Source organism: Panthera leo, chromosome C2, assembly GCF_018350215.1.
Source record: "Panthera leo isolate Ple1 chromosome C2, P.leo_Ple1_pat1.1, whole genome shotgun sequence".
Classification (NCBI taxonomy): domain Eukaryota; kingdom Metazoa; phylum Chordata; class Mammalia; order Carnivora; family Felidae; genus Panthera; species Panthera leo.
Genome location: NC_056687.1, coordinates 74,283,975 through 74,309,507, shown reverse-complemented (window position 1 = coordinate 74,309,507; position 25,533 = coordinate 74,283,975).

The following is a 25,533-nucleotide window of genomic DNA, read 5'->3' as shown; positions in this document are numbered from 1 at the left end:
AGTCAAAGGAAGACCTAGGTTCTTTCTCCTACTTACTCCTTGCAGGATATTATGCAAGACTCAATCTCCCTAAAGTTCAAAATGCTCATCTCCAAAACAAGGGCAGAAATGATCTTCACCCTGCTTACTCAAATCCAATGAGACGAGTGGTGGTGAAAGTTTTGCAAGTCCTAAAGAGCTGTAGAAGTATGTGCAGACGGTTCTCAGTGCCTACCGCACTGTTCTCAGGGAGAGCCTGTGGACCCGGCCTAAGATGTAACAGCATTACATCCGTGCGTGTTTCTGCTTCTACGGTCTAATTACAAACTGTGAGTTGGCCTTAACCCTGCATACTGATGCCAGATGCACCTGCCAGATGCCTGTGTGGATCCCTCCTCCATCTAGGGTACTAACCTCACGATGGCACCTGTAGATTCACATGAGATGCCTAAAAGTTGCAACAGGAAGGACAGAATTAGAGCCATTTTCTTAGGCTTCCTGCAAGGTTTATTTTGGTGCCCACCCACAGGGCACTGGGGTGTGAAGCAGTTTCCTTTCCCAAGCCATTCATTCATTCATTCACTCACTGTTCGGTACCCTCCCACGTGTAAACAAGCAAGAATTGCAGAATAAAGAGCGATATGAGCACAGACAGGCCTTTGCAAAGGCTCTCAGGGGAGCAGATCTCCCTGCAGAGGAGAAGCACCTATGTCAGACTCCGGGGGTGGGGTGGGGAGGGGGGAGAGAAGCTCCCTATGGAAGGTGACACCTGAGCTGACCCTTGAAGGAAAGGATGAACCAGATGCCCTTGAGGACACTGGGGAGAGCCTTCCCTGCCGCAGGAACAGCTCGTGCAAAACCTGCAGGTGAGCCCCTGAAAGAACAAGTTGTTCAGAGCAGCTGGAGTATATAGGCTGAAAGCGGTGTGCGGGCAGAGATAAAGCCAGAGCAGGATACGGTAGGAGCCAAACCAGGAGGCTCTCAGAAGCCCTGGCTTAGGAGCTATGCAGAATGATGCTTGAAATGCCACCGTTAAAACTTGCTGGCGGCTTAGTTACCCGGAATGGGTCTCCAGGCTCCTAATCCACTGCTCTTCTTCTTTCACCATTCATCAAGTGTCCCTAGCCGTCTGCCTCTGGCCACAGACCAGCAGGAGCCTTGGCTGGGCCGAGTGCAAGAAGCCCAAGCCCGGAGCCAGGCCTGGGAAGATGCCTCCAGCGTGGGCGGGCTCGGCTACCGCTGCCAGGGCATCCGAGTGGGGCCCAAAGACTGGCCGGGAGACCAGCAACCCACGTTGCTTCTCAAGCCTTCGAGCCCTTCCCTTCCGTGGTTAATTTTCACTTTTCATAAAGATGTGTTCGTTTAGGGCACCAGGAGGAATGCCTGATGGGGAACACATGCCTCCCCAACGGCGGCCGCTTTGATTCGTGCCCAGGCGAGGCTGCACACATCTTGCCGTCCCGAGCTTGCATCGCGTGCCGGGAGCCCCCTTGCCACATGAAAGGCGCAGCGCTAGTCCCCTTCCCTGAGGGGCGACTCTGGAGAGTGGCCGAGGCACCCCCTCCCCCGCACAGCAGGCGCACACTCGGCTTCCAGCAAGGGGCCTGGGGCCACACAAAGGAAATGGCAAGACCGTGAGTCACCCAGGGACTCTGCAGCCGCCTGGGCTGCAGGCCCACAACAGGACCTTTGTGCTGAGCTCCAGGAGGATGAGAAGGACAGGCTGCAAGGAGGCACACGTTTCAAGGCTCTGAGTAATGCTCGGGACAGGGGAGGACCCTCAGCTGGAAGCAGACCGACTTCCGGGCCCCCACCTCTCTCCAAAGGCATGGGTGGGGAGATATCTGTCACACCCCCGTGAGGGTGCATCCTGGTTTGTGGAAGTCTGTCTTCTTCACAGTGGTGTGAGGGGTTTGAGGCCCGGAGCATATCTGTTTAGCTCCCCAGGCCTACCATAGCCCCTAACACAGCCTTGAGTTTTTGCGATGGATGGATGGATGGATGGACAAATGAATGGAATCATTCATCCACACAAATATGTGTGAGGAGCTGTCCCAATGCCCTCATTTCACAAATGGGGAAATGGAAGCCCAGAGTTGGGAATGAACAGAAGCCATGTCCCACAGTGGATAAGTGAGCCCTAGAACGTGGGCACCATGCTGCCGGGCCTGCTTTCCTCCACTGGGTAGGGAACACCTGGAGGGGCATGACTGATGTATGGGCAGAGGTCAGGGTGAGAACCCAAAGCATGGATAAGACAGCCACAGAGGACAAGGTCAGGTGGTAGGAACTACCTGCGGGGTGAGAGAGAGAAACCAGAGAAATAGGAGGCAGGGTTCCAGGCCTTAAGGTGACCACAATGTCTTGGCCTAGGAAGTTCATAGGGCTTATACAATATGGGGAAAGAATCAGCATTTGTCTAGCACCTAGTGTATATCAGGCATGGTTATTTAATCTTTACACAGCCCTGAGGAATGCATCATTATGGATGAAGAAGATGACCGGGGCCTCGTCTCTCTGGGACAGTCGTTGCCAGCTCCATGAAGATCTCAGGAGTGGCGGTCACCTGGTGGGCCCCTGTGTGACAGGACCGAGTTCTCAACCCGGCAGACCTAGCTATTCCGTAATGTCCGTGGCCTCGGAAGGGGTCGGCGTTTCAGGACTAACTCGCATCAAACTCACACTCCGAGTCCGACATGTTACAAAGAGACTAGGGTGCGACGATCTGAGCTTTTCTCCCTGTGAGAAGGTGAGCACCAGGAGGCAAGCAGGTTGCCTGGGGACACGGAAGCAGACCACAGGCTTAGAGCCCAAGCCCGGGAGCTCTGATCACCGAAGGCCCTTGTGTCCACGGTGGGATGGCCAGCCACGGGCTGCACATCTGAACTCCTGAGGCTACGTGTGCCCTGGCCAATGTGTATAGATGTGGCCTCCCTCTGTGGCCTTTTCTTCCTTAACCACCATGCCAGCCATACTGGCCACACTCCTTACATACAACAATCTTCTTTCAGCAGATTTCACAATCCACCGAAACAACAGACTGGTGGAAAAGTTCAGACCAGCAGAAACAGCCACACTCTGGAGACCACACCCTGGATGCCCTGCTGAGATTCAGAGCGTCCACAAGTCTTTGGCCTCCTCTCGACAGACGGTGGCATAGGGCAGATGCTGTCCACACGTGGCAAGAATCATTCCCTTCCCCTGGCCTTTTCCAAATCCTTAACAAAAGCTAATTTTAATTGAAGGACGAGGGCACTGGACTCCCACCCTCTCCAAACTTCCTTAACTACCCAGTTTAAAGAGGAGGAGTTTAGAAGACGTTCAGTAACTTGCCCAAAGTCACAGAGCTGAGCATTGATGGCATAAAGATTCAGACCCACTGTGTTAGGTACTCTTCCCCTTAAGACTATTAACCAGAAGGCTTGCTAGGCACCAGGCACATGTGCTCAGAACTTCACACGTTTCTTCACATAATCGTCACGGCAACACAAGGAGACTGCTCTTGTCTTTGTTTTATAGGTGAGGGTTGAAGGGCAGAGCAGTGAAGAAACGTGCCAGAGCCACAGGGTCACACAGCTACTAGATTCAAGAGCTGGGTTTCAAACCAGTCTGTCTACCTCTCCACCCAAGCCCTTGGCCACCCCACTCCACAGCAGAGCAAAGCCCAATTTCTGCAATAAGTCAGCCCCACGGTACCCCCCAGGTGCCGCCCTGGGGAGAAGCAGTCTGCCCTCTGAGTGACGAGGAAAGGGAGCAGCAGACCGGTCCTGGGCTTACCAAAGTCCAGGGTCACACCCTCCACATTGTCAGTCTAGGGATTAGGCTTGTATCAGTTTCCCAGAGAGAAACAGGTTCGGGCGGCCTGACTTCGGATGACTCAACCCCCAGGGGTCTGAGCCAAACCCAACTAATTTGATTCACCTGTAAGATACCCTGGCCAGGAGGTTGTGGTCCAAAACCCTGGCTGTGCAGTGAGACGCAGCTGAGTCCAAAACTCTGTCTACCACATCTGAGCCCTGAGACTTTGGACATGTTACTCACCGCCTTTGAATCCTAGTTTCGGCCTCAGAAAATGGGGGAAATAATGCCAACCTTGCCCAAGGACCACAGCTTAAGCGGATGTTGTGTGTGAAATGCTCAGCATGGTGATTGACAGTAGGAGCTCAATAAGCGGTAATGCTTCTGATTTTCATTATTATTGTTTGAACACTGGGCTTGGCCTCCTGATAACCCCCACCCCCACTCAGTGGGAAGGTCACATTGTGGGAAACAGATCTGAGCCCAGAAGGTTGTTAGGTGAGCCCAAGTAAGAAGGTGGGGCCTGAGCTCTCAGCCCAATAGAGGGACGAGGTGCTCCCACCCTTTCCTCCCAGCGATAGGGCATTTCTGTTTGAACAGCCACCCAGTGCTGGTTTGTACTCGGAGCCCCCTCTACTCCCAGAGTTGCTCCTCATAACAGAGTCTTCTGTCTGGGTACTTCCTACCCACTGAAAAACAGCCTGATGCCACCTCATCTTCACAGCCCCTGGTCAACTCTTGTCCCCCCTCCAAGGCCCTGGCCAAATACACTTCCCAGCCTTCCCCCACTCCACCCTGCCAGGCAGAGGGAGAGCAGTCACATGCTGATCATGCCACACGCACAGTCCAGGCCCCGGGACCTAACAGTGGAGGGCACAGAGGCGGCTCTTCCCTCTCTGGAGCTTGCGGTCTAGTGGGACAATAATCAAAGCGAAGAAATAAACCAAATCATTCCAGCTTCTGGTAATTACTAAGAGGGAAATAGCCGGTGCAATTGATAGACACTAACTCTGTGGGCGACAGGGTGGTCAGGAAAGGGCTTTCTGGAGAGCTGTCATTTACCCTGAAGCTGGAAGGATGAGATGAAGCAAGCTTTGCCAAAAGCTAGGAACAGAGGGTTCCCGGCATAAGGAACAGTTCTTCCCTCCCAAGGAAGGAAAGAATTTGGTGTGTTTCTCAATGATCAGAAAATCAGGCTGGAGCAGATGGAAGGGGTGGGAGGAGGCATGGCAATCAGATACGGGCAGAGTCCTGACTCCTGTGTGCCTCCAGCCGGATGTGCGAGAGCGGCAGTAAGGCTTGCTATTTATTGAGCAGCTAGTATGTGCCAGGCAGTGTGTGGGCACTTTCCATACACTCTCTTGCTGAATCTTCATTCTCCCTGCCGCCCCTCCCAGGACACGACATCCCTACTCGTGCTCTCACCCACGTCTTGCTGTACTGTCAGTATTTCTCTGCGGCTGTTTCCCTGCCCACTCTCCCAGCCTCCCCCCTCCCACCCCCCTGCCGCCCACCACTAGACTGCAAGCTCTTCTGTAAGCCAGCTCGGGACCCCAGCACACAGCACTGGAACAGGGCGCTCCCGTGTCTGTGGGGTTTTCAGCATAACTTGGCCAGTTGCGGTTTAAGGGGTCAGGAGCAGACATTGACGCGTTTCAGATGAAAGCCTATGATGATTTAAGAACACCTCAGCTGCCTCAGTAGCACGCTCAGCTCAGAGGTATTATTCAGGTCAGCTAGTTCCAGAATGCTTTACATAAGGGGCGGGTCTCACCTGCCTGCCCCCTGAGGGAGTGGGATGGTCTAGATAGGTCACGTGGACCATGCAGAGGGCGGCAACGAGTCTGTACCATTCAACTCATCATCACTGAGCACCTGCTATGGCTAGTCCCTGTCGCAGATGCTCTGTTGGACATAAAAATGAGTGCAAGGTTCCTGTGCCTCTAGTCACTACACTGCAGGGCTGACTGTGCGCAACACCTTCACGGAAGGACAAGCAGCACGGTCATGGGGAGGTGACTGACACAGCCAGGGCCGGATCACAGAGCGCCTCGAATGCCAGGACTTCTGCATGTAAGTAATGGAAGAGGAGGGAACCCAAAATGCAGCTTTCATTTTTAGTCTTTTTTGAAAGCAGGAAGTTGTAAATAGTTGTCTTGGAAGGGCCATTCTGGGAGAAAGTGAAGAAAACACCCAACAAAAGGGCTTGGAACAATGAGCAAGAATTGTGTCAAGAGGGAGGCACGTGTGGGGCACGGAGAAGTTCACTTCAGCCCTGGTGTGAGCAAGCCCCGGGGCTGCGAGAGAGGGAGGCATCTGAGCGAGGTGCTGAGGTACAGGTGGCAGGGGCGAGGGAGGGGTGTGGGGGGACGGGGGCCAGACTGTTGCTGCGGAGATGTCTGTCCGTTTCCCCAGACTCCAGAAACACCAGACAACTGAGATGTCACGAGGAATGGAAAAATACTGGCCTTGAGTTAGGATCGGGCTCCAATCCCATCTTTGGCACAGATTAGCTGTGCAACTTGGAGCAAGTATTTCGTTCTCTGAGCCTCTTTTATCAACTAAACAATGGGGATGCCAACCCACAAATCTTGGATTGCAAGAGAGAAAAAAGATGAGTGAAGACACTTTTTCTGGAATCTGAGAAGCCAGGACCCTTCTCCAGGTGGTCCGTCCGTTGGTCAGTTTACCGAACAGACACTTCTACCTGGAAAATCAGTCACGTGCTTTTCTGTCTGACTTGCAGGCAATTTTGGAATAGAACAGCCAACTGTATGACTGCCACCCTCACACTGAGCGGGGAGGACAGACAAGCATAAGGACCCAGAGGATAGAGACTACACCTCAGGAAGACAGAGAGAGAGAAGCTCCCCAGGGATAATTATTTCCTCTCCATCCACAGGTGTACAGAAGTCCACAGAAGATACCAGAAGTCCACAGAAACCATGAGCCTGGGCTCCCACAACATGAGCTGCTGGTTTATTTTGGGAAGTGACACCAAGAAACAGGAGTGAGAAGCTGGGGAGAGTAACCAGGGAAGGGGAGGAGCCAATGCCAGGGTCAGGTACTGGCTTGGTGGGTCTACTGGAAAACCTGCAATGGAAACCAGGGACCCCTAATGAGCTCCGAAGGAAGGGTACGTACTTCACCACTGGCTCTCACTGATCACAAGATGCCCCCTGGGTGGTTAACTCCCTCCGGCTTCCAGGGTTCCACAAATGTCAGAAGGGCAAAACAGCTTTTCTCAGGCACTCCACATGGGGGTGGCAAGAGGAGCCCTGGGCAGGAAGTGAGAAAAACAAGGTGCTGGAAGCAGTTGTAGCTGGAGGCCAAGGTCTGGCTGGAATGAAAGTTGGGCTGAGGGGCGCCTGGGTGGCTCAATCGGTTGAGCTTCTGACTCTTGATTTGGGCTCAGGTCATGATCTCACGGTTCATGAGTTCAAGCCTGCATCTCTCCCTCTCCCTCTCCCTCTCTCTCTCTCTCTCCCCTCTCCCTAAATAAATAAATAAATAACTTAAAAAAAAAAAAAAAAAGATGCGCTGAAAGGTGTTCCATTCATCAAGTTAGAGAAGTCAACTCTTAGCAAACAATGGTGGACCCGCCCAGTCAAACCTGGACTCCCAACTCAGAGATGGGGAACTGGTCTAGTTTTATGTCTAATATTTTTAGAAGATTCTGGAAAGATAATTTAGAAGAAAAGGAAGGAAGGAACTAACGAATGAACGAACAAATGAACAAAGGAAGGAAAATCGCCAGAATTTCAGGCAGATGTAAATTTGTCATCTTCTTCCTTTGTAAAGAAACAAAAGAGGGGTGCCTGGGTGGCTCACTTGGTTGAGCTTCCGACTTCGGCTCAGGTCATGATCTTGCGGCTTGTGAGTTCGAGCCCCGCGTCGGGCTCTGTGCTGACAGCTCAGAGCCTGTGGCCTGCCTCAGATTTTGTGTCTCCCTCTCACTCTGCCTTAACCCACTTGCATTCTGTCTCTCTCTCAAAAATAAATAAACATTAAAAAAATTTTTTAAACAAAGTAAACAGAGTTTTCTTTTTGTATATTTAACTGTGGACTAATTCATGCCTATAATAAAATATTCAAGCACTTAAAACAGAATATACAAAAGTATGTTTTTCTCCCATCCCACATCTCAGTCTCTCACCCCAGGGGCAATTACTGTTAAAAGTTTCTTATGCATTCTTCCAGAAATATTTTATGCATAAGTGCGCATATCTGTATTTCCTGTTAAAAATCACAATTTAAAACACACGCACTGTGGACCTTGCTGTTTTCATTTTCTTCTACTTCAAGGGTGGCTTCCTATGAACATATGTAAATCTAGCTCATTTAAAAAAATTCTTCTGTAATTCTCCGTTAGAAAGCCTTTCATAATTTTTTGAACTGGTCTTCTTTTGATGGACAGGTAGTGGGCTATTATTATTATTATTATTTGTTTTTCTCATGGTTACGATGACCTGCTGAATATTCGGTGTGTGTCCTTCTCTGTCCACACCTGTCAGAATATTTGAAGGATACATTTTTACAAGTGAAATTAAAAAAAAAAAAAAAAACACATTTAAACTTTTAGTAGAGATCGCCAAGTTGTTCTTGAAGGGTTCTTGCAGATTTATACTCCTATCCCAGAGAGGAGACAGTCTGTTCCTGTCTCCACGTTCTCAATGCTTTGTGACATTTATACATCCAGTAGGTAGAAAAAGGAATCTCCTTGTTATTTTAATTTGCATCTGTTTAATTATGAGTGACAGTCAACGTTTTATCCAGTACTTATAAGCCATTTTTTTTCTCTCTCTCTGGCACCGTTTAAGAGCCAAAATAATGAACATATGCATGTTCTGTGTAGAAGCTATGCCTGAATGAATCACAATTAATCTAAAACCACTGGATCTGCAACAGACATGGTGCCAGATGTGGGATGACAACGGGCGGGGGCGGGGTGGGGGGGTGGACAAAGACGACACAGCCCCTGCCCACAGTACTTACAGCCCTGGTGAAAGGCATCCAAATAACCCAGCAATTGAAATAATGTGCTTAGTGTCACAAGGGGAACTAGAAAGTGCCACCCAGCAGAGGTGAGTCATCTGACCTGCACCTTTCAGAGGAATGAGGGGGATTTAAAAGTTAAAAAGACAAAGGGCAGCAGGACAGCAAGTGTGAAGGCCCAGGTGACAGTCGCTTTAGATGAAAGAAATTCCGAACAGGTGAAAATGGGGGGTGGGGCTGGGGGAAGAAGAACGACCAAGAACCAGCTCAGCTTGCCAGGGACTGAGGAGAAACACAGACTTCCTGTGCTACCTGTAAGGAAGTCCCTGGCTAATCCACACAGGTCGTGCACCCTAGGGGACTGAGGCCATGTTACAAGGGCTGCTTAACTGGGTTAAGGGTTCTGAATTTTACCTTCAGGGCAATAGTGAACAATCAGAGTTTTCCACAGGGAGGTGATACGTTCACATTTACTTGGCCCAAGGTTCTAGTGTTGTAGAGTCTGTATATAATTTGAAGGGGGTGAGTGGGGGCGGTGTGGCAAGGCTGGACCAGGCCATACAAGCTGGGGGACGGTTCTCAGTATTACCTGTAAGACAGGGTGGTGGTGCCTCACACCGGATCGAATCAGAATATTGACAGGGGAGGCAGAGCTGTGATGGACTTGAGGACTTAGGAAGTAAGATCAGCAGGATTTAGCAGCTGATATGCTGAGGGCCTTGGGCATCGGTGCTCATGTTTTCTGGGCCCGGCAGGGGGCTGTAAGAGCAGCAGTCTGGGGGGGCCTAGGGAGGAGGCCAGGGGCCTGAGAGACATCCACGTGGTCACCTGCAGGAGGCAGTCTACTATCTGAATCTGCAGTTCAGGACAGAAGGTCAGGATGGAGATGAAATTTGCGACCATGTAATCTTAAAAACGCTAACTAAAGTAGGGCCCCTGGGTGGCTCAATCGGGTCCGACTTCAGCTCAGGTCATGATCTCACGGTTCGTGGGTTCTAGCCCTGCATTGGGCTCTGTACTGACAGCTCGGAGCCTAGAGCCTGCTTCCGATTCTGTGTCTCCCTCTCTCTCTGCCCCTCCTCTGCTCTCCCTCGCTCAGTCTCTTTCTCTTTCTCTCTCTCTCAAAATAAACATTAAAAACAAACAAAAAAAATTTTATATATCTATATTATAGGTAATATGTGTGTGTATATATATATATATATATATATATATATATATATATATAAAACGTGCTGTGTTTTTTGTGAGAGGGGGAGAGCCACACTTAGGGCCACAGATCTGCAGGGACCAGTGAGCCCAAATAAGCTGATGGGGGCCCGGGGAGGGAGGCAGTCCTCTCACCACAGCTACCGGTTTGGTCCTGCTCTATCCCCACTGAGGCCAGAACATGGCTGACTTTGAGGAGTTCACGCATGTACTTTTCACTGCCTCCTAAGGAAGGCCTGGGACGTACCAGGAAGGCCTGCCCATCAGAGAAAGTCATTGCCCTCTTTCCTGTTAGGAAGAGCAAGATCCGATCCTTCAAACATGCACAGCACGGTAGCCGTTCACAGTGGCTGTCTATACAGCATTACCTTGTTGGGGACAAAGATACTTCGAAGAACCTGATCACCTGCTAATCACCTTACGTTCTGCGAGGCTCAGGAGGCAAAGAAGAGTGAGACTCCCAGCCACCCTCGAGGGCCCTTACACAAACACCTTCCTCACTGTGCCAGGCCAGACACCCATGCCAGGCCTCAGTGAGGATGCCTGCCCTGGGTTGCCCTCCTACACAGACACCCTTCCCCTTCCACTTGGGCACCAACACCAAGCACTGGGACACCCTTTGCATAGACACCTCAGGTTCTGACACCTACATGAGGCCACCCTTGTATACAGAACTCCCCTCACTTCACTTAGGGTCCAAGCATCTGTGCCAGGATGGCCCCCCTCAAGAGACCCCCCGCCTCGTGGCAGAAGCCTAACACCCCACACCGGGCCTCCCTTCTGCAAGGATACCTTCCTCACCACACTTGGGCTCTGACACACATGGGGCCACCCTCCCCCGTGGACACCCTCCCCACCCCACACGGGCCCCAGCCTCACAGTGACCCGCCACCCCCTGTGTGAACCTCCTCCTCCATCTTGCTCTGGGCCACCGGGGCCCCTCCCCATTTGGCTGCAGACGCCTACCTTACTCCATCTCACCTAATGGCTTCTGGACAGAATTTTCTGAAAAGGAAGGGAAAAGGAGTCCCAAATCCCCCAGGATTACTGAATTCGCCAGTTCAGCGAGGTCTTTGCTGGGTCCCACAGGGGCTCTGCTGTCTCCTATCTCATTTCTGTGCCATTTTTGGTGGCCTGGAGCTCTTCGAGGGCCGAAGCCTGGTGGGCCCTATTGGAAAATGCTCGCTGCTCACTGCTCTGTGTCCTCACTCTGTGCCCAGAGGTTCCAAACAGTGCTGCTTTGGCTCCGTGTTTTAGTTTGGAGTCCAACACTTTGGCGGGGAGTTCCTCGAGTGGCCCTGCTTGTGCCGTCCTCCCCCATCGAAGCTGGCGACAAATACCATGATGCAGGTACGACCTCTCCCCTCTTCCAGCTTAGAATTTATACCACCAGACCAAGCTGGCAAGGCCCTGATCCCTATCCTCTTAAAATAAGTAACCTCCCATGAGGCTCCTTAGGCCCTGGCAAGAACAGACTTGTTGCCCATTGCCACACACTCTAGACATTTCTAAACTCCAGCCATGGGCACAGCGTGGGCTCACACTGGACCCACTTTAATTATCTGAACATTCTGTTCTTAGACTGTGTCCCTCTGCCCTCAATGTGCTCCGTGGACAGTGGGTCCTTGTTTCGTGACGCAGCCATCGACTAAAACCCTTGCAACGATGAGGGTTGAGGAGCTGGAAAGTCTCGTGGCCGAGACAGACAAGGGCCCAGCTGCTAAAATTCAAGTCCCACATGCAACCCCAAGGATAGCCTGGAGCTCGTTTCCCTCCCACTTACCTTAGCCTGTAGCCAGCCTGGAGGAAGTCAGAAGCTGTTTTCTCATTTTATGATGAGATAAGGAAGAGAGACAGGTTTGTCAGACTGCGGCTATGTCTGCAGGGAAGGCTGGGAGACCCCACTGCTGAAATGTACAAATGGGACCAGACTGAGTTTTGGAGAAGCTGCCTTTGGCCTGGATAACCCAACCATGCCTTGCTTTTCACCTTCTTTTTAAATTCCTGGATTCCATCGCAGAGAGGGCTGTTTGTAGAAGAAAAGAGGTGACAAGAGAAGGCGCTCTCCCAGTTTACGTGAGGGCAGAGAAGTGCCTGCTGCGGAGGAAGGAGGCGAGGTCCTTGCCGACACAGATGGTGTTGGAGAGCGTGGCCCAGCCTCATCCTAGCTCGTGGGCAGCGCCCCCCACCCCCACCCCGGGGAGGATTTACCCTGCTCAGGGACAGTCCTGCTCTCAGTCCCACCAGTGCCCTTCAGTCCCCCGAGTGCCACTGCCACACCAGACACTACAGTCCTGGCCCAAGGAGTATAAGGAAGTGGGGAGAAGGAGGGGAGCCTCTGTTCTGGGGCATCCATCTGTGGGATTCTGCAAAGTGTGGGCCACCTTAGGCAGTAGTGGCCGGTAGGGCGAAGGACACAAACACATTCCATTGTGTTGCCCGAGTGCCGTCCTGCCTCCTACCACATCATCACCTAAGCCCGCACAGCACCAGCCCATAGAACTGTCTGCAGGGACGGACTTGTCCTCCGTGCGTGCTGTGTGGTAGGGTGGCCATTTAGCTGTCTGTGACAACTGAGCATTTGAATGGTGGCCACTGCGGCCCGGTGGAGTGAATTTCCATTTGAATTTAATTCTAATTAATTGATACTCACATTCACGTAGCCAACGTGCGGCTAACGGCTATGGTACTAGATAGCAAGCCCTGGACCATGCCCTGCTCTGCTGGGTGCCAGCATCTCACGCAGGCTTTGCCAGTGGCAGCCTGAATCCCTTGGGGGGCGCCCAAAGGGCAGTTTGTGGAGGAGTGGAGAACACCTCTCGCCTGTACCATGCTCTGTTACAGGGGTACCAGATAGTGCTGCTTCTGCCTCTTTGAAAACTTGGCTCTTTGTGTTTCATTACACCTCCTGACCTTCCTCTGGGGCTGTGTGTCCTGCAGGGTCTGGGATTGGGATGCAGTTTCCAGAGACCTGTGACTGGAGCTTCATTACTAGCTAGACCGCTCAGCCCCGATCCTCTTTGCTCAGCAGACGAACCCCCTCCTCCCGCCCCAGGAGCCCCTCAGCTCCCTGCTACGACCCTGGCATTAACCGGCTTCTTCCTTCAGGAAGCACAAACTCCTGAGAAGACACAGAAATTGTCAGCTCGGCGGAAGTAGAAATAAAACCACTGAACAGATAAGGACAGCAATGGAGAAAGCAATTTCCTCTGGAGCCGTGGTCCTCAAAGTATAGTCGGCAAAGCAGCCCCATCAGCGTAGGCTAGAAACGTGGAAATACAAATCCTCGGTGCCCAGACAGTTGAATCAGAAATTCCAGGGGTGGAGCCTGGCAGTCTGTGTGTTAACAAGCCCCGGGGCACTCCAAAGCCCTCTCCAGTGTGAGAACTGCAGGGCGGTGGGTGGGGGCAGAGGGAATAGGGCTGACTTCTCGGAAGACTCTGGAAGAGCTTGCCCTGGGGCCTGCAGGGAGGGACAGGGTGGCATGCCGAGACCCAGGACCCACGCCGCATCCCGCAACCAGTGTCCAAGCCCAGCAGACCTTCTCATGTATGTTAATCACCTTGAAACCAGCATTTTAGATGATGTTAGATTGTTTAGGCTACAAGGCAAAGGATTCTTTAGAGTTAAAGAACTCTGCTCTCTGTTTTTAAAAATATTCTTGGGGCACCCAGGTGGCTCAGTCGGTTAAGTGTCCGACTTCGGCTCTGATCATGATCTCATGGTTCGTGGGTTCAAGCTCTGAGTCGGGCTCTGTGCTCACAGCTCAGAGCCTGGAGCCTGCTTCGGATTCTGTGTCTCTGATCTTTGTCTGCCCCTCCCCCGCTCACACTCTGTCTCTGTCTCTCTCTCTCTCAAGAATAAACATTAAAAAATACTTAAAAATATTCTTGGTTGGTCTTGATTTTGTGTTCTAAATTTAACTAAGGATCATCTTTAATACTAAGTCTTGAAAGCTTACAAAATTTACCTGACACACTCATCCAACCTCTTGTACTTTGACTCCTTCGAAGACAACACGTAGCTTTTAACACAAAACTTCTACTCAAAGATGGATAGCTGAGACACCACTTATTTAAAAACTCTCTCATCTTGGACATTTATCACCCTATCAATGTTATTTCCCCTGTAGTTCATCTCCCTACCCTTTTCTTCTGAACCTCCACATATTTGCTGGCTTTGAACAAGGACACCAGGTAACCAACTTTTTAAAATTGTACACAGTTAAGGGTAAAGCTCTAAGCAAGAGACTTTCTGCCTTACGCACGCTTTCACACATGGACACTACTCTGAAATTTCACGGTTTAGTGGAAAAAAGCACAGGTTTATGGTCAGACAAATTAAGGTTCAATCGTAGCTCTACCTCTTACTAGCTTGCCATTAAACCCTAAGTCTGCCTTTCCCGGGCTATAACATGGAACTAAGGATGTGTTGCGGGGGGGCAGGGGGGAGGGGTTGAGTGAAATAATCATGTGTGAAGTAGCTGGCACTTAATAAACACTTACTATTTGTTCTACCTTCCTCTCCTTCTTTGTCGGAATGCAAAGCTCTCAGGATCTGAACCAGACTGACCTGAATCCAGCACAACCATTTATGGGGGGCGTGACCCTGGGTAAATTATTGAACTTCTCATGTCAGTTTCCTCATCCTTAGGAGGGAGGTGGTAAAGATAAGACCTCTCTCATAGAGTTGTGAGCATTACAAGTCTTGATACACCCTAAGTTCATGGAAGAGTGCCTGGAATACAGTGAGCACTCAACAGAGGGTAGCTGGTGCTACTATTTCTCACAGTTCCCAACTCTTGTGAACAAGTGACATTGTCAGAGGGGTGACCTACAGATAAGCCAGCCTTTCAGGGCAGCCGTCAGCTTCTGAGCACCGCATAACTGTTTCCATGAAATAAAGACTCATGTTCCTTCCAGAACATTCTTATCATTCCTTGATTTTTTTTTTTTTTTTCCGTTTTGTTCTGATGGGCTTTGATAGTTTGCTGGATCTATATCACATGACAGTCATTTTTGTTACCAAGTCTTCTAAATGATTTTGAGAAAATATTTTTTTTAGGGAAAAGGAACCAGATCGGCCAACTGCTTGATTCTCTCACTTCGTTCCCTAAAAGATTCAGGATGACAAAGCCCAAGAGTCTAATTTTATGCTCATCCAGTATTTTCTTTTTAGATTTTTATCTAAAAAAAAAAAACTAATGGAGTCAAGTCACCGAACTAAATAAACCCAGCATTAGTTGAGTGGTTTTGTAGGTAACGATATTGTTCTTCTGAAGGAGATCCTGCTTTTACATTGCAGCATGGGCTATTTTGAGAGAAAATTGTAAGGGCATTGGACAGTTCCTGCCTACTATCTCTTCTCTACTATCCTACTTCTAGGATAGAAGTACTGTCCTACTTCTCTTACCTGAGGTTGAAATCCAAGAAGTTCTCCACGGAAGTGAATATTCTCCAATAATAAGATTGTGTTCCCAGGAAGGAAAAGAATTTCAACCCCTCATGTCAGAATTCTAGAGCCTCTTGTCTCTTGTTCTATTACTTAATCCTAACCTTATCTTTTTTCCCTCTACCAAAGCAAGTCCCCTAACTGTGGCCCGCTCGTCTCTCACCTCTTCCTGGGGTGAAGATGGTCACACTTCCAGATTCTTCCACTCCCTGCAAGACCGTTCTCAGGACAAACCCACCTGCCCAAAGCTGCTCAACACCACCTGATGGTCTTAGACTTATTCATAATACCCATACAATATCTTACTGATTTTTTCTAAATAGAATTCTCTGTTGGTGGTTCTCAACTCTGCCTGCGCATTGCTAAATGCACACACCAGGCTCCACCACCACATCAGTTGAGCCAGATTCTCCAAGGGTAAGGTCCAAGCATCAGTGTTTTTCAAAGCTTCCAAAGTTCAGCAGGGCCTGAGACTCACTCCTCCAAATGGATGAAGCCTCAGTGAGCCCTACTGGCTTAGAACTGGAAGTAGAATCCATGTCATTTGACTCCCTACCCTGAGGTGTAATTGACATGGGATAAATTGCATATATTTAAAGCATACAATTTGATGAGTTGGGACATATGTACGCACATGTGAAACCTTCTCCGGAATAAAGGTTATGAACACATCCATTGCTTCCACGAGTATCCATGTTCCCCTTTGTAATCATTGCCTCCCCCTTCACCTCACCCCAGAGTCTCTGGGCAATCACTGACCGTGCTTTCTGTCACCATAGATTAGTTTGCATGTCCCAGCATTTTATATGAATGAAATCGTACAGTAGGTACTCTTTTTCTGGCTCCTTTACTCAGCATGATTATTTCAGGTTCATCCATGTTGTTAATGGGTATCAATAGTTCATGTTTTAAATTTCTATATATTATCCCGTTGTATACCTATGCCACAATTTTTTTACCTAATCATCCTGTTGATGGAAATCTGAGTTGTTTCTGGTTCTTGGCTGTTACAAATAGAGCTGCTATAAACATTCTTGTGCAAGTGTCTGTCTGAATGTGTACGTCCATTTCTCTTAGCTGGCAATGGGAATAACTGGGATCAAATGAAAGGTGTTGAATTTTTAAAAATAAGCTGCCAAACTACTTGTTTTTTAAAGCAAACTACCTTTTCCAAAATAGTTCCACCATTTTGCATTCCCACCAGCAGTACTGAGCATTCTAATTAATTGCTTCCCATCCTTGCCAATACTTGGTTTGGCCAATCTTTTTCATTCCAGCCGCCCTAGTGGAAGGAAGGCTCAGGGTATTTCACTATGATTTTATTTTGCATTTCTCCGACAACTAGTGATGTTGAGCATTTTCTCCGTGTGCTTACTTGACATCCATTTATTTTCTTTGGCAAAATATTTATTCAAATCTTTTGTCCATTTTTCATTGTCTTCTTATTGAGTTTATAAGAGTTCTTTACATATTCTGAATATAAGTCCTTAATCAGATATACATACTGTAAAAATATTCTTCCAGTCTGCAGCTTGCATTTGTGATTCTGTATTAGTGGCTTTTTTGAATAGCCAAAGTTTTGATTTTGATGAGATCCAAGCTATTATTTGTTTGTTTAATTTTTATGGTTCATGTTTTTTTGTATCATATTTAAAAAATCTTTGCCAAGTCTAAGATAGCTAAGATTTTCTTCTGTGTTTTCTTCTAAAAGTTTTGTAGCTTTACCTGTTACATTTAGGTCTATGATTTAGCAGAAGTGAAAAAGCCGAGACTTGTGCGTTTGAGTGACTTGGCTAAGGTGACATGGTGAGTCGGACCCCAAACTGGCCCATGTCACATGACTTCTTGTCCTGAGTACTTACTTTGTATCTAGTTTTGGACTTAGTGATAGAATTGAGTTTATCATATTTTTTTTAAGTTTATTTATTTATTTTGAGAGAGAGAAAGTGTTAGTGGGGCAGGGGCAGAGAGAGAGAGACAGACAGACAGAGAGACAGAGAGAGACAGAGAGGGAGGGAGAGATAAACCCAAGCAGATCCTGAACTATCAGTACAGAGCCTGATGCTGGGCTCTAACCCATGAACTGTGAGATCATGACTTGAGCTGAAGTCGGATGCTTAACCGACCAAGACACCCAAACACCCCTGAGTTTATCATATTCTTAATTCATAGGTGCACCATCACCAGCAGTCCAAGACAAGGCTCCTAATTTTAATTAGATTCTTATTATTTTTATAGCATTGGCTATATTATCTTATAATCTATATTATATCTTATATTATATATCTATATCTTATATTATGTTATCTTATTATCACTGAGCCCAAGCTCATAATTTTACATTTTGCTTCATCATACTAGGGCTCAGTCTCTAAATTCATTTCCAAGACATCTTTGCCAATTGGATTCCTGGCAGGTTCTGCCAATGAGACACACTGGTTGGAGATAAGAAGGCAGGAGGAACAAAAGAGCTCCCTTCCAGTCTGGTCAGCCCCTCCTCCACCCCCACCCCACCCCACCCCCATCAGCAAAGGAGAACCACAGCTCTGGCTCCAGCTGCCCTCTGCACTCCCGACACCAGCCATCAGCAGGAGCTCTGCCCCTACTTCAGCGTTCTGAGCACTATACCCGCATGCCAGCCATGGGGTTCCTTCCTGTGAACTCTTGGGTCTAGTAACACCATCTCTTCCCTTTTGTTCTACCCGTCTTAGACGTAATAGGTTTTCTCAGCAGTTACGACATCTTGGGGCTTCCTGTCTCACTTACTGGCCTTCCAATTCCTCTTGTGATCAGTCCCCTGTATTAAACCCTCTCCGTTTAAAATACCTAAAGTGGCTCCTGTTTTCGTGACTGGACATGATTGATACATCATCTCTACTTCTTGCTGCTACTTAGCCACCTCACCCAGGGTGCTTGGTATGTATCTTTGGACGTGAATGAACCCTTGTAAAATACAGAGTTGTTTTTCTGTTGTGATTTTAATTTATATGAAGGCTATTGTGCTATATATCTCATTCTGTTTCTTTTCTCTCACCCAAAACCATTTTGCTAAGACCGATTCATGTTGGTGTTTAACTTACAGTTCACTATTTCTAATTATTGCGTAATATTCCTTAGTGTGCACCCACCTCATTTCATTTATCTATTCCCCTGGAGATGGTTTCTGAGATCATGCCCAACCCCCTGCTGCTGCGTACAACTTGGACTTGTGTGAGCGTTTCTATGGCATTTAGCCCTGGGGTGAATGAGTTGGCCCTACATCACATGCTTTCTTCGGTTAAGGACATACTGTCCACAAAGGCCATTGTCATGGCTGTACATGTAATGCTGGTGAGTGCTTATTTCCTCCCAGCGTCACCAGTATTTACGACCTGATACTCTAGTTTTTGCAAATTGAGGGAGCATAAATACGATTTTGTGATTTTACTTTACATTTCTTTACCAGTGAGGCTGGGCATCTCTTTGTGTCCTTGTTAATCTTAAATTTTCCCTTGTGTGACTTGCCTATGCACAGCCTTTGGCCATTTTCCCACTGGATTCCCTATATTTTCCTTGCCGGTCTTCAGGAGTTACTTGTCTAGTCTATTTACTTACACGAACTTCAGGCATTGCAAATACATTCTCTTCACCTGCTGCCCATCTTTAATCTTTGTCTCCTGTATCCTTTGTTGAACACAAAATATTAATACTTTTGTAGCCAATCCATCAGTATTTTGCCCTAAGGTTTGTGCTTTTGTTTTCTTTTTTAAGAGTCCTTCTCCATCCCAAGTTCTCAAAAATATTAACTTTTCTTCTATAGCTTCTTTTATAGCTTTATATTTTACCTTTCCCATGTACGTCTTTAATCCACCTGAAATTCACCTTTTATGTAGTATAAGGTAAGGGATACTAACTTTATTTTCCTTCAAAGAGTGGCCCATATTCTCAGTCCCATTGGATCTACAGATAAAATGGCCTTCTTCTTTATGATAGAATTAAATCTCTACAATAAACCACCCAAATTCATGATTTATCTCAATATTTTAAGTGAGGTGTGACCAAAGTAGAACCATAAAAATAGGAAAAGGAGATGACCGTGTGGTTCCAGATTCCAGCCCCAGCTTATTCCTTCCATCCCATACAACCCCCGTCATCTCTCATTACCCTCCACTGAGGCTCTTGACTCTTGCCAAACATACCTCTGGTTGTCCCCTCAGGGCTCCTCCCTCCTGAAAACCTGCCTTCACACATGCCACCCCTGTGGAATGCCCATGCCAGACAACTTCCTTCTTCCCCTTGCCACACTCATCCTTCTGAAGACTACTCATGGGAATCTCTCCAGACCAAACCCTTTCAATGCTTCATTAACACTGAAATCTGCACTTGGCCCTAAACATCTTGGGCTCATTAAGCTCAGGGTGTGTGTGTGTGTGTGTGTGCACGCGCATGCACGTGCATGTGCGTGTGGTCATAAATATCTCCTGCTTTTCATACTTTACAAAATTCTTTCACATGCTCGTTCATGAATCCTATACAGTAGGCAGAGCAGGAAATGTTTTTCCCATTTACAGATGAGGAAACTGAGGCTCAGAGAGATTAACTCTCTTAAAATTTAGGGCATTTACTTAAGCCATGCTTGCTGTAGAAATAAGGAATGGCTGGGACCCAGATACCAGCTCTTCTGGTTCTAAGTCCAGTAATCACCCAATTAACACACCCTTTCTTAGCATGGGCACAGAATCTATCTCTACAGTTAGATGGATTGGGGTTTGAATTTCCAGAAAGACCTTGTCTCATCTGGTTCCAACGAACTGCAGGCACAGAGGCTATTTTGCTTGGAGCCTGGTCTTAACTCCTGCCCTTTTGCTTGGGGCACTTACACTCTGCCTAGCCACAAAGCAGGGCCTCTCTTATACTCTACTCTTTTCATCCCTATCATAGCATTGATCACAATTACAATCCAATTACTCCTGTGCCACTGTATTTAACACCTGCCTCCCCACAAATTCTATGTCTTGCTCAGAACTGTATTCTCAGTGCCAAGTTTTGTATTCAAACAAATATCTGTTGAACGTATGAATGAATGGGTGAATGAATGTTTCCTGTGCCTTCTCAGCCACTGCCAGGGCTCCTGTGCTGAGTGAACCAAACACCCGAATTAGCAATGCTGATACCCACCCGACTTCAAGCTCTCCTACCACCCAAGACCCTTATTACAATATACCCCTTCCAGGTGGGCACCTGTATTTGCCATACACCTTCAGGCTCAGCAAAAGTCCAGCCCAGGACCAATACTACAACCAAGACATTTCTCGCAGCCCAGGTTCTGCCTGATCCCAGCCTGCTCTCCCTTGCTGGTCCTCCCTCCCCCAACTCCACATCCCAGTATACCCCGTGTTCTGAGGCCTCCCAAACCAGAATCCTTTGTGGCTCCTTCTAGAACCCAGCCTCATGGTCTGCACAAAACAGACTCTCAATAGAGGACGACAAATAATGAGTTCTTTATTCATCTTGGCAGTCCGATTTCTAATCTGTCTCATAGATATGAATGGAAAACACAACTGATTGGTAAGTAGGAAAAAATGCTTCCTACTTCCAGTAATGTGCCTACCCCCACCGATGTTCAGAAATGTCAGCCATCAGAGAACAACACACCAGTGGTAAACAGTATCTCTTGAATGATTACTCTGGAAAGAAATGTGGCACCAAGCACCCCATAGGATGCGAGCCTGGTCAAGAGAACTCCTGGAATATTCTTCCAGAGCACCCAGGTCCTGCCCAGGTGAACTTTCTATTAGGGAAACCAGGGGCACCTGGGTGGCTCAGTTGGTGAAGCATCTGACTTCAGCTCAGGTCATGGTCTCACGGTTTGTGAGTTCAAGGCCCGCATCGGGCTCTGTGCTGCCAGCTCAGAGCCTGGAGCCTGCTTCGAATTCTGTGTCTCTGTCTCTCTCTGCCCCTCCCCTCTTCGTGCTCTGTCTCTCTCTGTCTCTGAATAATAAATAAACGTTAAAAAAACATTTAAAAAAAAAAATACAGGGAAACCAAATACTGAGACCCTGAGACAGGTACTGGAAGACACACACACTCATACCACACACTCACATGTGCACACACATACTCACATGTACACACATACAGAATTAATGCAGAATGGCAAACTGGTCTGAGACGTACGATTTGGAGTCACACGGAACGGAGTTCAAATTCTGCGCCTAACATTTTCTAAGTAGTTTATCTAAGGTAAATTACTTTTCTGACTTTGTTTCCTCATCTATACACTGGGAGAATACTACTCACCTAAGGTTGTTGCAAGGATTCAATGAGATAGATAAGGCTCTAGGAATGCAGTACGAGGCATTATGGCTGTTATGAGCATCAGAGCTGGCTTTTGAACATTTCAAAGCTGAGCACGTAGATGTCGGGATGATGCAGCATAGAGATGACAGGGAAGGGATCTAGGGAAAGGTAAACTCAGAGCTAGGTTTGGGGAAATGGGAGGAGATCGGCTTGGAAGAGAGACGTGAAGAGGGTGTTGGAGGTGGGAATGGGGGCCCATGAAGACATAGTGAGGAGCGGGTTCAGCCACAGGGCCCAGCTCTTGCTGTGGTCACTGCTGAATAGTCCCAGGGGGCACTCTTGCATTGCTTCCGGCTCTTATGCAATTCCTTACTTGAAAAAAAAAAAAAAATAACAAAAGTCCTTTCCACTCAAGTAGCCTTGGATATCTTGCCCAGCGGCCTGTGAGGCTCTGTGGGGGGTGCCAGGCTGACTCATGAAGACACCCTGCCTTTGAACACACCCTCCAATCCAGCCATCATCTCATCCTGCTTAAGGCTCAATGACACAAAGCTCGATAGTGAGGTCAGTGAGTGGCAGATATCTCTAAAGTTCACAAGGAAAGGCGGTTCTCATCTTGTCTCTTCATTTTAATAACTAGAGCAAATCTTTCTGGGTCCCAAAGTCGTGCTTGCTTGGGGAAAATATAGTATTTAAAGATTTGCTCTTCCAAATGTGGTCCATAGATCAGCAGTGTCAGCATCATCTGGGAGCTTGTTTGAAATTCTGATTCCAGGGTCCCACTCTAGATCTACTGAATAAGAATCTTGGGGTGGGGAGTTGTTTCTAAGACTTGGTGTTTTTTTTCTTGTTTGTTTATTTATTTATTTATTTTGAGAGAGAGACACAGAGTGTGAGTGGGGGAGGGGAAGAGACAGAGGGAGACACAGAATCTGAAGCAGGCTCCAGTCTCTGAGCTGTCAGCACAGAGCCCGATGCAGGGCTGGAATCCACGAACTGCAAGATCATGACCTGAACCAAAGTCAGATGCTTAACCAACTGAGCCACCCAGGAGCCCCTAGATTAGGTGTTTTCAACAAGCTCTCCAAGTGATTGTTATTCACACAGAGTTTAAGAAGCACGGATTCAGGCACAGTTTAGACACATCAGCCTCTCTTGAGCTCACTTGCATCACCTATAGCTACTCGTCCCCATGGGATTAGGAGAAAGTCTACTTCTATTCAAGGGAACGGGAAGTTCACTCTTAAACACAGTTGCCAAATCCTTCGTTCCAAAAGATAGAAGGTTTTTGGAGAATTCCACGTGGATCAGGCAAGAATCGTCATAATATAAATTGGGCTTTAGAAATGTAGATATTTGGACTGACCTACTATCTCAGAATTCTCTAACTGAAAGCCAGAGAAATGCAATCTCACTATCTCAAACACAAAAAAAGTTAGTAGAAGACACAGGACTTCTTATAGAATCAGAATCAGAAGAATCAGGCTAGAATGGCCAAGCAAGACTAAGGCAGGCCCTAGGTAGCAGAAGGTAATGGACTGTCTGGATAGAGAGTTGCTGCAAGGATTAAGTGACTTCAGTGGCTTTCTTGAGCTGCCATCTGTCCTTCCAAGAGGCAAATTCCCAAGAAAGACTCTGATTGGTCAGGGCACAGTTGCACGCCAAGCCCTGGCTAGTGGAAGGCAGGGCGCCTGAACTGATGACTCCAACACTGCATACGATGGGTGCTGGATGGTTCCTCAAAGCTCAGTCAGGTCCAGCTCCCAGACGCGAGTGGATGAAGCAGACAGGCAAAACAATGGATGCGTCCTGCCTCCCCAGGCAGGCTGGGTTTGACTGGACACCAGCAGGAGCCATCCAGATGTGTAAACCTTTATCAGAGAGATGAAAGAAAATGTGAAGCTTTTCTCAGGGAGTCTGGGGGAGTTCAAAAGCTAGGAAAACAAAGTGAGACAACAGCATGACTAGGTGTAGTTGTGAAGGCCAAAGAGAATGACCCTAGGTGATGGCTTCAAGAAGCCCAGCTCCTGGAAGCTGCAGAAACAGATGCACTGCACACTCCTGAGACAGAAGGAGGGAGGCACAAGTTCAAAGAGGTGTCTGCGGGTGCCTGGCACAGAGAGTGCCTGAGTCCCTGCCGGAGACCCTGCCGGGAGAGCAGGCCTCTCCAACACACGCCTGTAATCTGAGCATCCAGTAAGAGAGGACATCATTCCCTGCCCCCCCCAACCAAATAAGGGTGTGGTAGTTCTGGGGTGGGGTGGACAGGGGCAGGGAAGGAGGCCTGTGGGCTACCTTTGGGCTATAGGTGTGTGCAACGTGACAGCAAGGACCCAAAAGAGGCAACCTTACTTATCAGAATGTTCTAAAGACAACCCCCCACACTACCAGTGTGTAAGAGCTTACAGACTTTGATGTTTTAAATTTTTTTTAAGTTTATTTATTTGGAGAGAGAGAGAGAGAGAGAGAGAGAGCGCACACGTGGGGAAGGGACGTGACAGAAGGAGAGACAGAATCCCAAGCAGGCTCTGCACCATCAGCTCAGAGCCTAATGCAGGGCTCAAACTCACAAAGTGTGAGATCACCACCTGAGCCAAGATCAAGAATTGGATGCTTAACCGACTGCACCACCCAGGTGCCCCCAGACCTTGATATTTTTTAAAGAGAAATGTTGACAATATCCACTTCTATCATAAGATAAAAGGCAATCACAGCTATCGAAACCCAATTAAAGGCACTAGAAAAATATGTAAAATGTGGAAACATTGCTAGTATTTAATGAGCATCTACTCTGTAAACGCCTAACGTTATCTCATTTAATCCACAAAAACAACCTTAAGATCTCTGTTTTACAAATACGATTTTAGGTGACTTGTACATGGTTACGCAGATAATACGCGGCAAAGCCAATGTTTGAGTCAGGTATGTTTAACTACAAAGCCTATACCAAATATTACATTAGCAAAGTCTTTCTTATTATTCCATTTACTTGCAAATTGAATCATAAAAGCTTCTACAACACACCATCAGAAATAAAGCTTTATGACACTAACTGTATATATATCCTTGTACAAATAAATACAGGAGGAAAAACCTGTATTTCTCTGTGGTACTTAATTTTTATACATAGTACTTAAGGTACATGGTAGGCATTTTACATATAGTTGTTTAATGCCTAAGTATCCATAGACATATGTACGGTAGAGATAAGAAAATGAATATGGTTCTTTTATATTCTTTTCTTTTTAGCCAGCCAAATCTAAAGAGAATCCATCAAAAATTATACACCTAAAATACACTTGGCTCACAATGGCATCGAACACCATAAAAATCTGTGACTTCTCCAAGAGAAATCATGAACTGTTTCAATACCAAACAAGGCAGGGCCAATGGCTTTGTGTTTATTACAAAACTACCCCAGAGAAGTAAAGTGAGGATGGTCTGTGAAAACCAACCAACTGGCCCAGGCTGATTTAAATAGTGAGGCCAAAGCCCTGAAATTCACCTACTGTGACTATTTATTTCCTGAGGCCACCACACCCTGTCACAAAGTCAATGCCGAGCCAACACTTGAGGTTCTGAAGTCATTCCAAGGGATGTGGGGTGTGGGGGGAGGGGGGAAGGGTGTGCAACCCAGAGCAACAACAGACACAAGGCTTTGGAAAGTCCTTTCGGGATGGGGTGGAAGGTTATTAATAACAGTTTTCCTCCAGCAGGGCCTTCATTTGGCAAAGAATTGAGGTAGTCCCTCTCTGAAGTCTTCAAGAACACTGTGACCCACAGCCCCAAGGCCTGCAGCCTAAGTTCTAGGCAAAATGTGTT